This window comes from Bos indicus, chromosome 7 (assembly GCF_029378745.1).
Source record: "Bos indicus isolate NIAB-ARS_2022 breed Sahiwal x Tharparkar chromosome 7, NIAB-ARS_B.indTharparkar_mat_pri_1.0, whole genome shotgun sequence".
In the NCBI taxonomy this organism is placed as follows: Eukaryota; Metazoa; Chordata; class Mammalia; order Artiodactyla; family Bovidae; genus Bos; species Bos indicus.
The window spans coordinates 55,820,955-55,836,084 of record NC_091766.1 but is presented as its reverse complement, the minus strand read 5'-3'; the positions used below and the strand labels follow the sequence as shown (position 1 = coordinate 55,836,084).

Genomic DNA, 15,130 nt, shown 5'->3' with positions numbered 1-15,130 from the left:
GGAACAGTGTTATAGGCAAGGAAAAGTGTTAAGTGCAATGTGTTAGGTGAGTGTCCAGTAAATTCAAAGAATAGATGGGAGGCTTCTCTGGCTAACACAGAATAAACTTTAAGAAAGGAGTCAGATAAGGGTATGCCCAATCATGTAAGGTTTTATAAACCATAAAAAATCTTTGGCTTTGACTCTGAGTGAGATGGGAAGCCACAGGAATTTGAGAAAAAGGTGATATCACTGAACTTTTATTTTAAAAGAAAGACATTAGCCATGGAGCTGAAAGTAGACTAGCGCAGAAAAGGGCAGAAGAAGGAAGTCCAGTGGCATGGGTCTGTGAATGACGGAGGCATGGATTAGGGTAGGAGTGGTGAAGCTGGTGGGATATCGATGGATTTTGGATGCTTTACATGCAGAGCTAATATGATTTCTGGGATCACCTAATTTTCATTTTGGAATATAATATATATGCATGTAAAACATAAATGTAACATCTACCAAATATGTAAACACCAGGTATCTCCCACCCAAGTTAATAAACACAACACTACCAGCACTCTAGACGTCCGACTCTTTTCGACCCCATGGACTGCAGCCTACTAGGCTCCTCCCTCCATGGGATTCTCCAGGCAAGAGTACTGGAGTGGGTTGCCATTTTCTTCTCCAGGGGATCTTCCCGACCCAGGGATCGAACCCAGGTCTCCCTCATTCCATGCATACGCTTTAACAAAACATAAATGTAACATCTACCAAACATGTAAACATCAGGTATCCCCTACGCAAGTTAATAAACACAACATCACCAGCACTCTAGACGTTCCATATAGTTAGCACACTGGAAGAAAGACTGGGTGTGCTAAGCAGAAGCAAGGGAAATATAAAAGAGACCCAAATCAAACTTTGTTGTTGTCGTTCAGTGACTCAGTTGTGTCCCACTCTTTGTGATCCCATGGGCTGCAGCACACCAAGCTTCCCTGTCCTTCACTATTGCCCAGAGTTTGATTTATAAAACAAATTTATAAAGATGAAAATTAAGGTCTTAAATAAAAAATTCACTAGATAGGATGAACAGTAGAATAGACATTGCAGAGTAAAAGAGAGATGAACTTTCCAGATGATGTCTTTAACGAAAAGGGATGGAACTACATTCTTGAGAAATATGATGGACGTCTTCCAACAGAGGTAAAAACTGTTCCTGCAGACTCTGTCATTCTCAGAGGAAATGTTCTCTTTATAGGAGAAAACACAGATTCAGAGTGTTACTGGCTAAAGAACTAGATTGAAACGAGTCTTGTTCAGTCCTGAAATCTAATTACAGTGGCTACAAATGCTAGAGAGCAGAAAAAAAAAATGGGCCAAATATTTATTGCAAACTTCTAATAATCTAGAAGGTATGGTATACAAGTTATGTGACTTTGGCTACAAAGGAGTCTCTTTTTATTTTTTATTTATTTATTTACTTTTAATTTTATTGTATTTTTAAACTTTAAAATATTGTGAGTCTCTTTTTAAAGGACTGCTAGCACTGGAGCTTCTGCTCACTTTGTTAATGTCAAAGGTATAGACGGAGTAGTAGGAACTGCTTTAATTAAAAATATTATGGAACAAAAGATCCTGTTCCAGGCTATTCTGTTCTAGTGGTAGAACACAGTACCATAACAGCTTGAGGTGAAGATCATAAAAGGATGCTTTTGAACATAGAGAAATAGAGTTTTTAGCAGTACCTAGATCTGTGGTCTGCAATACCTATAACATTTATAACATGTGAAAGAAAATAGTAGTTAAGAATCTAAGACATTTAATTGTACCAAAGTGTGCAGCAGCACCATTAACAATCATAACTAGTTCTTGAAATTTTCTTGACCCTGGTACTAAAGACTAGGATATTTTAGGTAGGAAGTTCCACTACTGAGAACTCAAAGAGCCATAGGTTGCTTCCAACCTCATCTTAGAATTAGTCAATCCGTTGTTTTGTTGTTGTCCAGTCACTAAGTCATGTCCAGCTCTTTGCAACCCCGTGAACTAACTACAGCATGCCAGGCTTCCCGTTCCCTCACTATCTCCCGGTGAGTCAATGATGCCATCCAACCATCTCATCCTCTGCCACCCACTTCTCCTCCTGCCCTCAATCTTTCCCACATCAGGACCAATGGGATGGTAGAGATATAGTAGCTTAAAAGAGACTGTGGAAGGTGAAATAAAGGAAGGTGAAATAAAAAATCAGAAAAAAAAATGGAGTATTGAAAATGCTTTCTTTGGTTTTGGTGGAAGCTTTGCTACAGAAAATAGCAAAGTAAAATACTTGAATTTTTCCTTCAAGTATAGTCATTTTTAATTACTTGGGCTTGGGATTAATGTCTCTAAGGATCCAGTTGCTGATTCCAACAAATGACCCAAATTATCTTTGCAAAGGACACCAGCAGGGCATTTTGTTGCATTTTTTAAAAAAGTAAAGGCTGTCCTGAAGAATGAGGTCAAGATTTTCTCCATATTGTCTTCAAGAATGAGATGACAACAAAAAGCTATTCATTTGGTGGAGTAAGAAAAAATGCAAAGCTCGATGTGGAATTAGAAACAGCATCTAAGTAGGCTTTAAGTCTGGAAATATATGTGTATGAATACAGATACACATACACATGTACGGATCTGTGTGGTTTCTTTGTATTTTGTGATACACTGCAGTGAAATTATTCATTAGTTTATGGATATATTGCCCTTTCATTTTCCCTTCAATGTTTAGGTGATCTCAAATTAGGAAATTCTACATTTAATCATGTAAAAGATTAATGCTAAAGTAAGCTTTTTGGCCTTTGCCAATAAATAGTAATTCAATCCAGTATTGATCTTTTTACAAGTAACAGAGCTGAAAAATTTCTGTATATAACTGAAGACTATAAAATAGACTTGCATAAAATTATCACAACTGCTTCATGTTTATATTTAACTTATATTTTTGTACAAGCAAGATTTTATAAGAAATATTTAAAGTTTCAATGTGTTAGCAATCTTTCCAACTTTTTCATGATTTTTAGGAATACAAACTTTTAAGAAAATAATGAAACTAAATTATTGCCTTTTGCCCATTAGCCAGCAAATAAAATGTGACCTTAACAAAACTGTGTCATTGTACGGTTTGAAAATTATGTCAGGACATATCCAATAGAATTACTAACCTCGATGCCTCTTGTAGAATACATATTAATCTTTCTACATTAAAAAAAATAATGGCTGTGACTAGAAAGCCAAGTCACTACATAGTGATTATATATGCTGGCTGTGATATCCTACCACTGAGACATCAAATTTGAAATGCAATTTTATATGACAGAAATTGCCTATGGCTCTAATATGCCAAGAATTTTAAGAGATAATGTTTTTTTAGAGAGAAATTCTGCTTCCACTATAGATTATGTACATAAATGTAAAATTTGACAACATTATAAGCAGTGTGTTTTAAAGTAATTGAACTTCTGAATTTATTTTTCATATTATATAGTCAACATGACTACAATGAATTACTGGAATGATTAGTAAGTGTACTTGTTTTAAATGTTTTGATCCTGTTATATTTTTCATTAAGATTTCTAAAAATTAAATTGGATATTAAATTTAAAAAGATTACTGAGCTTGAAGATATAGCAATAGGAATTGTTTTAAATAAAATAGAGAAAAAGTACTGGAAAAAATAAAAAGCATCAGTGAGCAGTGGGACAACTTCATGTACCATTATATATAAACATTTAGAATTAGTCTCCACAGAGAAGAGAGTAAAAAAAGGGAAAAAAAAAATGTATTAGAAAAAAATAGCTGAAAATCTTGCAGAGGATAAAAACTGTATACCCAGATTCAAGAAGCTCAACAAAACCTAAGCATGACGTATGGGCACTGCCATGTGTAAAACAGAAAGCTGGTGAGAACCTGCTGGATAGCACAGGGCGCTCAGCTTGGTGCTCTGTGATGACCTAGGTGGGTAGGAGGTATATATGTATACTTTTAGCTGATTCATTTTTCTTGCACTGCAGAAACCAGCACAGCACTGTAAACTGTGCTACACCCCAATTATAAATAAATAAGTAAGTAAACAATTTTAAAGGAAATATGAAAAAACCTATTTTTGTTCTTTTGGATATAACATGTCTATTTGCATCAGAAGATTTTCTTTCTTCACTAGTTTCAAACAACTTGATTAAAATGCACTGTGGTTTAGGTTCTTTCATATTTCTTGTTATAAGTATTTTGCATAATTAGTGATTATTTTCATTGCTATAAGTAAAATTTTGCCCTATAAGAATAAACACATTGAGGTCCTAACACTGAGTAACTCAGAATGTGACCTTATTTGGAAATAAGGTCTTTACAGAGGTAATCATTAAAATAAGGTCATTACAGTGGGCTCTAATCAAGTATGATATCTTTATAAAAAGTAGAAATGTGGACACACAGACAGGAAGGCAGAGAAGGAAGACAATGTGAAGACATACAGAGAGAATGAGATACAGAGAATTGGGGTGATGTATCCACAAGCCAGTGAATATCAAGGATGGACAGAAACCCATCAGAAGGCAGGAACAAGCAAGCAGAGATTATCCTCCATGTTTCAGGGGAAAAGGGCCTTGCTCACACCTCTTCACTCTTAGTAGCCTCCAGGCATTTAGCGTATGTGAGATCCTGGAAGTGCACTGAAATAAGTGAGACCAGGCAGTCCCCAGGAAAGTTGGACCACTGGATATTCTTGCCAATTCTTGCCCTCTCCAGGGAGAAGGCAGGAACTGAGGCCATTCACTTATTTGTTCTGTGCTAGAAGGGCTGCAGTAATGATCTACATGCTACATCAAACCACCATCTCTGTTCTTACCAACCTTCCAGTGGCTAGACTATGTTCTTTTTAGACTATGTTTGGCACACTGAGATAAACAAGACAAAAGCCAGCCCTTAAGCAGCTCCTCTAAAAGTTGGTGCATTTGCCATGTGGTCCAACTCTCTTTCCCTTCCCAGGGAAAAGCTGTGAGTTGGAGTTTTGCATGCCCTTACTCTGTGCCAAAGCTTTTGACTGTGTGGATCACAATAAACTGTGGAAAATTCTGAAAGAGATGGGAAAACCAGACCACCTGACCTGCCTCTTGAGAAATCTGTATGCAGGTCAGGAAGCAACAGTTAGAACTGGACATGGAACAACAGTCTGGTTCCAAATAGGAAAAGGAGTACGTCAAAGCTGTATATTGTCACCCTGTTTATTTAACTTATATGCAGAGTACATCATGAGAAACGCTGGACTGGAAGAAACACAAGCTGGAATCAAGATTGCCGGGAGAAATATCAATAACCTCAGATATGCAGATGACACCACCCTTATGGCAGGAAGCAAAGAGGATCTAAAGAGCCTCTTGATTAAAGTGAAAGAGGAGAGTGAAAAAGTTGGCTTAAAATTCAACATTCAAATGACAAAGATCATGGCATCTGGTCCCATCACTTCATGGGAAATAGATGAGCAAACAGTGTCAGACTTTATTTTTGGGGGCTCCAAAATCACTGCAGATGGTGACTGCAGCCATGAAATTAAAAGACGCTTACTCCTTGGAAGGAAAGTTATGACCAACCTAGATAGCATATTCAAAAGCAGAGACATTACTTTGCCAACAAAGGTTCGTCTAGTCAAGGCTATGGTTTTTCCTGTGGTCATGTATGGATGTGAGAGTTGGACTGTGAAGAAGGCTGAGCGCCGAAGAATTGATACTTTTGAACTGTGGTGTTGGAGAAGACTCTTGAGAGTCCCTTGGACTGCAAGGAGATCCAACCAGTCCATTCTGAAGGAGATCACCCCTGGGATTTCTTTGGAAGGAATGATGCTAAAGCTGAAACTCCAGTACTTTGGCCACCTCATGCGAAGAGTTGACTCATTGGAAAAGACTCTGATGCTGGGAGGGATTGGGGGCAGGAGGAGAAGGGGATGACAGAGGATGAGATGGCTGGATAGCAGCACCGACTTGCTGGACGTGAGTCTGAGTGAACTCCGGGAGTTGGTGATGGACAGGGAGGCCTGGCGTGCTGTGATTCATGGGGTCGCAAAGAGTCGGACATGACTGAGTGACTGAACTGAACTGAACTGAACTCTGTGCTAAGTCAGAAAGAGAGGTTATGCAGAGTGCTAGCCCAAATTACCATCTGTGTTCCTGTTCTTGCAGCTAGAGCATCCCAGGTCCCCTAAGGGTTACATGACCAGCAAAACACAAGCTAGTCCTTCAGGATCTCCTAGAAAAGTTGAAGCAATGGACTATAGTCCAACTCTTTCCTTCTCCAGTGAGAAGCTTGGAGCTGCAGTGTTTCCCTCTGATCAGTTGGCACTATACCAGAGGTAGGGATTTGGCAAGAAGGTGTCTTGGATTTCTCTTCTGGTTTCAACGGGTCTGATTTTACACTTTCCCAAGGTATTAGAACCTCTCAATTAGCTTCTGGATTTTCCACCAAGGGAAATTTTCTCTGAATGGTTGTTGAATCAGCATGTTTATTGGTGGAAGGAAACTCCAAGACTTATTTATTCTCCCATCTCACTGACATCATCCTCTAAGAGCCAATGTTCTTAAGCAGCTCTAATTCACCATACAGAGTTTCTAAAAATACTTAAGGAGTATTGGAGTACAGATTATTATTGCCAGTCTAATTCCATTTCCTATTCTAGAAGTCCAGAGAAAATCAGATTACAAACCAGTAACATGTGGGAAATGTTTGGAAAAGGCCTAGTAGGGCATACTCACTGATTGAATTCTTGTTATGTAGCATTTGGCTATACTCTAGTTGGCAAATACACTTTACAAAAATGACTTTATTCTCCTTAAGCAGGAGGCAGTGGTATACTGATGTGTGTGCATTCTTCCCAACTTCACTTTCAGTGACATCACATTGACAGCTTGAAATCAGCTATGATGGGAGCATTACACCATGGAAATCAGCAAATGTTATAGATCAGGGATTTTTTTTCCCCCTTTGGAAAATCAGCTGTTGAAGATTTACCACTACAATATTTGGAGAACTGTGAGTCTAAAACACTATGAGCTTTTGATGTTGAGACAGAATTTGATCTGGTCCCTGGGGACACAGACCCTGAGGTGAAGATTTTTATAGGATGTTGTATTAACCACATCTTTTATTTTCTGTATTTTAATGCTTTGATATCTCTGGCCTTGCCAACACTGGAAGGGCTACCCAGTTTCTAAAGACAGTAAAAAATGCAAACCTAACAATCCAGAACCCTTACCTCCAGCTACTTGTCCTACACCAGGGTCAGTTACCAGGCAATTAAGGGCAGCGTCTATGACCCAGAACCCCTGAAATTTTCACAAGACAGCCAATACTAAGCCTGTAGGTAACAAATTATCTTCTTAATGACAATCAATTCCTGACTGTTGGCCTCATCATACCTAAATCATAATAAAATCTCTATGAAAACAGCAGTTATTTGGGAGTTCCCTGGTAGCCTAGTGGTTAGGATTCCAGGCAATCACTGCTGTGATTGAGTAATCACAGGTAAATCCTGCGAGTCCCAAGAAAGGCTTGAGTCAACTCCACAGAAATGGGAAGAAGTGAGATGACCCTTCCATGTGGTTCCCTTTAAGGCAAGGGGCCCAGGTTTCATAACCATATATCGATCAGGGTAGGGTGCATCCAGATCCTAGAGAGGGGCTTGTTCTCGGGCTTTGAAGCAACTCTTTGGCTGAGAGCATCACCCAGAGAGGGATTCTGCTATTTGCTGTTAGTCATCAGTATTCTTGGCAGCTGAGGGAAGTTCTTTTGTTCTGAGAGATGGCTGGGGATGTGTACCCCTGCATGCACTACCTAAATGGAGGATAAACTCAACTACCAAATGCTGTCTACCTTATACGATTCACGAGTTTTCTGACGGAGTCAACATCATTGAGGAGAATAAATGATGTAGCTGAAAAGGTGCTAAAAGTTCATGTCAAGACTCAGATATGTCCTTTCAACCCTGGCAGAAAAATGAATGTAAAATAAATTAGCCATTTACAACTTTGCAAAACCTAACATACTGTGAAGATTTATCAGCTGGATCATGAAAAAATATGGACTCTATTCAACAAAGCAATTAAAAATGAACACTGGTGAAACTGAAATCCAAATAAAATAAGCTTCCAAAGTAGATGAAATGCAGAAATAGAAGTTTATTGGATCTCTCTTGCTCTCCCTCTCTCCTTTAGAATTCTGTATGTTAATTTATAAAGCTGCTAGTTCACTTTCATGCATTGGAGAAGGAAATGGCAACCCACTCCAGTGTTCTTGCCTGGAGAATCCCAAGGACAGGGGAGCCTGGTAGGCAGCTGTCTATGGGGTCGCACAGAGTCGGACACGACTGAAGCGACTTAGCAGCAGCAGTTTGCTGAATAGAATAAGGCAATTGACAATGGCTAGTAAAGCTCCTCATCCCCCAAGAAGAAGGAACACAAAAGCATGTAGCCAGTGTGGATTCTGAGTGGATTCTGAGCAGCAGGGTGATTCTAAGGAAATTTTCTATTATTTCCTGGTTGCTTTCTTTCTAGAAATTAGAGAATAAAGCTTGTGAAATCCACAATCACCATTCTTTATTCTATTAACTGATGATAAAAATAAAATATTAAAAAGACATCATAGTTGAGCTACAAAGTTCTATGGATTATTCTGTCAAATGAATGGGAGACAAGCAAGAGAGAATGGGCTGTATTCAAGGAAAAGTTAGCAAATGTATACAGAAAAGGCAAACACTCAGATTTCATAAGAATTCAAGGAAACTACTGCAGAGGAAGAGAGGGAGCTAGTCAGGGGAGCAGTGAGAAGTTAAGACACTTCACCATGAAGAGTTGAATACGTGGAGGCTTCCCTAGAGACAGGGCTTCCCTTGTGGCTCAGATGGTAAAGCGTCTGCCTACATTGCGGAAGACCCGGGTTCAAGCCCTGGGTCAGGAAGATCCTCTGGAGAAGGAAATGGCAACCCACTCCAGTACTCTTGCCTGGAAAATCCCATGGACGGAGGAACCTGGTAGGCTACAGTCTATGGGGTCACAAACAGTTGGACACACACACACACACACACACACACACACACACACACAAAGAAACAGTCGGACACGACTGAGCAACTTCACTTCACTTCTTCCCTAGGGACACATCTTCTTTAAATAAAACACGTTGTTTAAGTGCAGTGGCTTAGTTGCATCTTGATGCTTTCCTTCCACACTATTTCAAATATCTGTGTACCCACAGCGTCCCTGACTTGGATCTGCACAACCCAGCACACATTTATTGTTCTGGTCCTATTCTTAATGAAAGTGAAAGTGAAAATGTTAGTAGTTCAGTCATATCCAACTCTTTACGACCCCATGAACTGTAGCCTGCCAGCCTCATCAGTTCAAGGGATTCTCTAGGCAAGAATATTGGAGTGGATAGCCATTCCCTTCTCCAGGGGATCTTCCTGACCCAGGGATTGAACCTGGGTCTCCTGCTTTACAGTAGATTCTTTACCATCTGAGCCACCAAGGAAGCCCTATCCTTGCTTCACCTTGAGGAAGGTGAAGAAACAAAATTAACTATTAAAAATAGCTAACATATTTTGAGCATTTACTATAAACTAGACTCAGCAAAAATCTCTTTAAACTGTCACCACAGTTCTTTGGTGAGGAACTTACTATTATTTCCACATATGAATGAAAAAGGTGAAGTTCAGGAACATTAAGTAATGTGCCCATGGGTATGAGTCTGTAAACCAGTAAAAAAGATTAGAACCATAGTCAATTTAACTGCAGAGTTTGAACTTTACATCTTTTTTTGCTATTGTTTAATCTATAAGGAGAGATTCATTATTACTAATAGAATTCAAGAGGAAGGAGAAATTGATACTGTCATTGAATGATTAGCTGGAATTAGAGTTAAAAATTGTATTTTTAAGGAGGGAAAATATTTGTACAAAGACATAAATTCAGAATATTGTATTCTGTTCCAAACAGCTAATGCAAAAAAAGTGTGTGCTTTTCTCCTGTTTATTGGCATACTTTGGGAACACAAGTGGATACTGTATCAGGAATTAATAGAAGACAAGATTAAGACAAATTATTCAAGCTCAATATATTCATCTTTCCCTTTGTTTTAGTTACTGGATTTTCTAACCAGAGCAGAGTCTTGGTTCATAGCCCTTAAGCATATCCCTAAGTGAGGAACTGTCCCAAAGGAGATAAGAAACAAGATAAAGTTATTGTCTTAGAAATTACTGATCTTTAGGGTTATCTCTCCTCCCTGAATCTCCCAAAATATTCTCAGGCCTAATGGTGCCACTCAGGAGAGCCAGAAATCAGGTTTTCAATCATGCTAGCCAAATCTCTGACTTAACTGCTTACTCAGACCATCCAATGTTAAAAAGGTTGGGGGTCATTTTGAGTGGGGGGTTCTTTAGCTAGCCTGAGTGATACAAAGGGATTTCTGGAGTCTTGACCAGAGTACAGAAGTAGACCAATACGTCATCCTAACTTCTGATGTCCTTTCTGGGCTGCGTTCATGTGGGTCACACATCCCTAAATACTACAGACAATCCAGCATGGAGAGAGAAAGAGAATATTTGAGGCAGTTCAAATTCCAGACTAGAAAGCAACAGAATGACTTTTACACCACACAGCATCTCTGCTGTACTTTATCCCCTCGTGCATGCATGCTGTCGCTTCAGTCATGTCCGACATTGCAATTCCGTGGACTGGAGTCCACCAGACTCCTCTGTCCATGGAATTATCCAGGAAAAAATATTGGAGTGGGTTTCCATGCCCTTCTCCAGGGGATCTAGGGATCGAACTCACCTCTTTTATGTCTCCTGCATTGGCAGGCAGGTTCTTTACCACTAGTGCCACCTGGGAAACCCTTTATTTTCTCAGAATACACACACACACACACACACACACACACACACACACACAAACTAAATCTAATCTTCTCCTGAACAGGTAAAAAGGTTAAATTTGTTCTCAGCAAACTATAAAAAGCAACTTAGAGGAGAAGTGAAACAGACATTTTTTGATTGCTTCTCCAACATTTATCTCCCCAAGAGTACCACTTTCATAGAAAGTGTTCCTCTTCTCAGCATGGGTTTTGAATGGAATTGATATCATTCTTAAGGCAATCATCCTGTGGCAATCCTCTGGTCACAGAAATTGTTTAATGGGTGAGTATGAAACAGTAGTAACACACATAATTACCAAAGAAACACTAATTCCTAGAAGCAAACATAGGAAAAAAACCTTCTTGACATTGGTTTTCACAATGACTTTTTGTATATGACATTAAACAGCAAAAGCAACAAAAGCCAAAGTAAAATGGCACTATATCAAACTATAAAGCTTCTGCACAGGAAAAGAAACAATCAACAAAATGAAAAGGCAACCTACAGAATGAGGCAAAATATTTGCAAATTACAGATCTGATAAGGTGTTAATATAAGGAATGTATACACCTCAGTACTGAAAAATCAACTAATCTGATTCAAAAATGGGCCAAGAATCTGAAAAGACACTTTTCCAAAGTGTATATACAACTGGCCAACGGGCAATGAAAAGGTGATGGACATCACTAATCATCAGGGAAACAGAGTTCTAAACTATAATGAAATATCACGTCAGACCTATCAGAATGATAATTATAAAAAATTATAAAAGCTAACAAACATTGATGAGGATGTGGAGAAAAGGATATCTTTGTGCACTGTTGGTAGGGGTGCAAACTGGTACAATCCTTAAAGAAATAGAATGGAAGTTCCTCAAATAATCAAAAACAGGACTACCGTATGAATCAATAATTCCAGTTCTGAGTGTAAAATCTATCCAGGGAAATGAAATCACTATCTCAAAGAGGTACCTGTACTGTCACGCTCACTGCAACATCATTTGCAATAGCAAGATATGGAAATAACCTAAGTGTCCATCAACAGATGAATGGATATGTGATACACACACATACATGCACATAAATATGCCATATAAAAGAAAAAATCCCTGCTCTTTGTGACAATATAGATAAACACGGAGGACATTATAATCTCACTTATATGTGAAATCAAAAAAAAAAAAAACTGTATTCAGGGACTTCCCTGGTGATCCAGTGGTAAAGAATCCACCTGCTAACACAGGGGACATGGGTTTGATCTCTGATCAGGGAAGATTCCATATGTTGCAGAGCAGCTAAGCCCACGCACCACAACTCCCACAACTACTGAGCCTGAGCTCTGGAGCCCGTGAGCCACAACTACTGAGGCCTGCGTACCCTAGAGCCCATGCCCCACAACAAGAGAAGCCTCTACAGTGAGAAGCCTGCACACCACAACTAGAGAGTAACCCCACTTGCTGCAGCCATTGAAGACCCAGCACTGACAAAAATGAATAAACAAATTAAAAAAAAAAGACAAAACTGAACTCATAGAAAGTATTGCTTGACAGGGATTGAAAGTAAGGCTGGGAAATGGGTAAATGTGGTCAAAGCCTAATCATGTTAGTTTTAAAATGAATAAATTCTTATCCAGTACAGCATGGTGACAATAGTTACTTGAATACTTGAAAGTTTCCAGGAGAGTAGATCCTAAAAGTTGTCAACACACACACACACACACACACATAAACACACATAAGGTAACACTGTGATATTACAGATGTAACTAACCTTATTATGGTAAATACATCTATATATATATGTGTGTGTGTGTGTGTGTGCGTGTGTGCATATGTGTGTGTGTGTATATATATATATATATCACACTGTACATCTTAAATTTATACAATGTTATATTTCAAAGAGAAAACCATAATTCAAAAACATACATGCACTCCAATGTTCACTGCAGTACTGTTTACAATAGCCAAGACATGGAAGCAACTTAAATGTCCATCGACAAAGGGATAGATAAAGAAGAAGTTGTGTGTGCATGCTTAGTCGCCTAGTTATGTCCAACTCTTTCCAATCCTTCGGACTATATCCCACCAGGCTCCTCTGTCCTTAGGATTTCCCAGGCAAGAATACCAGAATGAGTTGCCACTTCCTTCTCATCCAGGAATTCAACTTGCCTCTCCTGTGTCTCCTGCACTGCAGGAAATGCTTTACCCACTGATCCTTCAGGGAAGCCCTGTGGTACATATATAAAATGAAATACTATTCATCCGTTAAAAAGAATGAAATAATGCCATTTGCAGCAACATGGATGGACTTCGAGATTGTCATACTGAGTGAAGTAAGACAGAAAGGCAGAAATGCTGTATGACATCCTTTATACACAGAATAGAAAAAAAAATGATACAAATGAACTTATTTACAAAACATAAAAAGATTCACAGACTCATAGTTGAGGGGGAGGAGTGGAAGAGTTAGTGAGGGAGTTTGAGATTGACATCTACACACTGCTATATTTAAAATGAATAACCAACAAGAACATACTGTATAGCACAGGGAACACTGCTTAATGTAATGTGGCAGCCTGGATGGGAGGGAAGTGTGGGGGAGAATGGATACATTTATATGTATGGCTCAGTTGTTCTGCTGTACACCTGAAACCATCAGAGCATTGCTAATTGGTTGTACTCCTACATGAAATAAAAAGTTTAAAAAAAAAAAAAAAAGACACTCCCTCAGCTAGCTCAGGTATCCCCACTATAATCAATCATTGTACCCTCTACTTTCCATTTAGAAGCCATATCATATTTTGTGTTTATTTATACATACATGGATATAATTGTGTGATGCCTTGGCTATCTTACTGAAAAAAGTTTATCAAGGAAGAGGACTTTACATTTTTTTTTTTTTACTTTAAATATTGTATTGGTTTTGCCATACATCAACATGCATCTGCCATGGGTGTACACGTGTTCCCCATCCTGAACTCCCCTCCCACCTCCTTCCCCATACCATCCCTCTGGGTCATCCCAGTCACCAGCCCCAAGCTTCTTGTATCCTGCATCAAACCTGGACTGGTGATTCATTTCTTATATGATATTATACGTGTTTTAATGCCATTCTCCCAAATCACCACCCCCCTCTCCCAGAGTCCAAAAGACTGTTCTATACATCTGTGTCTCTTTTGCTGTCTCGCATACAGGGTTCTCGTTACCATCTTTCTAAATTCCATATATATGCATTAATATACTGTATTGGTGTTTTTCTTTCTGGCTTACTTCACTCTATATAATAGGCTCCAGTTTCATCCACCTCATTAGAACTGATTCAAATGTATTCTTTTTAATGGCTGAGTAATACTCCATTGTGTATATGTACTACAGCTTTCTTGTCCATTCATCTGCTTATGGACATCTAGGTTGCTTCCATGTCCTGGCTATTATAAACAGTGCTGCAATGGACATTGGGGTACACGTGTCTCTTTAAATGCTGGTTTCCTTGCTGTGTAAGCCCAGCAGTGGGATTGCTGGGTCATAAGGCAGTTCTATTTCCAGTTTTTTAAGGAATCTCCACACTGTTCTCCATAGTGGCTGTACTAGTTTGCATTTCCATCAACAGTGTAAGAGGGTTCCCTTTTCTCCACACCCTCTCCAGCATTTATTGCTTGTAGACTTTTGGATCACAGCCATTCTGACTGGTGTGAAATGGTACCTCATTGTGGTTTTGATTTGCATTTCTCTGATAATGAGTGATGTTGAGCATCTTTTCATGTGTTTGTTAGCCATCTGTATGTCTTCTTTGGAGAAATGTCTACTTAGTTCTTTGGCCCATTTTTTGATTGGGTCATTTATTTTCCTGGAATTGAGCTGCAGGAGTTGCTTGTATATTTTTGAGATTAATTCTTTGTCAGTTGCTTCATTTGCTCTTATTTTCTCCCATTCTGAAGGCTGTCTTTTCACCTTGCTTATAGTTTCTTTTGTTGTGCAGAAGCTTTTAATTTTAATTAGATCCCATTTGTTTATTTTTGCTTTTATTTCCAATATTCTGGGAGGTGGGTCACAGAGGATCCTGCTGTGATGTATGTCAGAGAGTGTTTTGCCTATGTTGTCCTCTAAGATTTTTATAGTTTCTGGTCTTATGTTTAGATCTTTAATCAATTTTGAGTTTATTTTTGTGTATGGTGTTAGAAAGTAGTCTAGTTTCATTCTTTTACAAGTGGTTGACCATTTTTCCCAGCACC

General features: G+C 38.8%; 1 pseudogene; it reads left to right on the top strand.

Moving 5' to 3' along the window:
• The first annotated feature begins 1,092 nt into the window (after positions 1–1,092).
• On the top strand, positions 1,093–1,983 carry LOC109561096 (nicotinamide phosphoribosyltransferase-like; annotated as a pseudogene).
• The last annotated feature ends 13,147 nt before the right edge of the window (positions 1,984–15,130 follow it).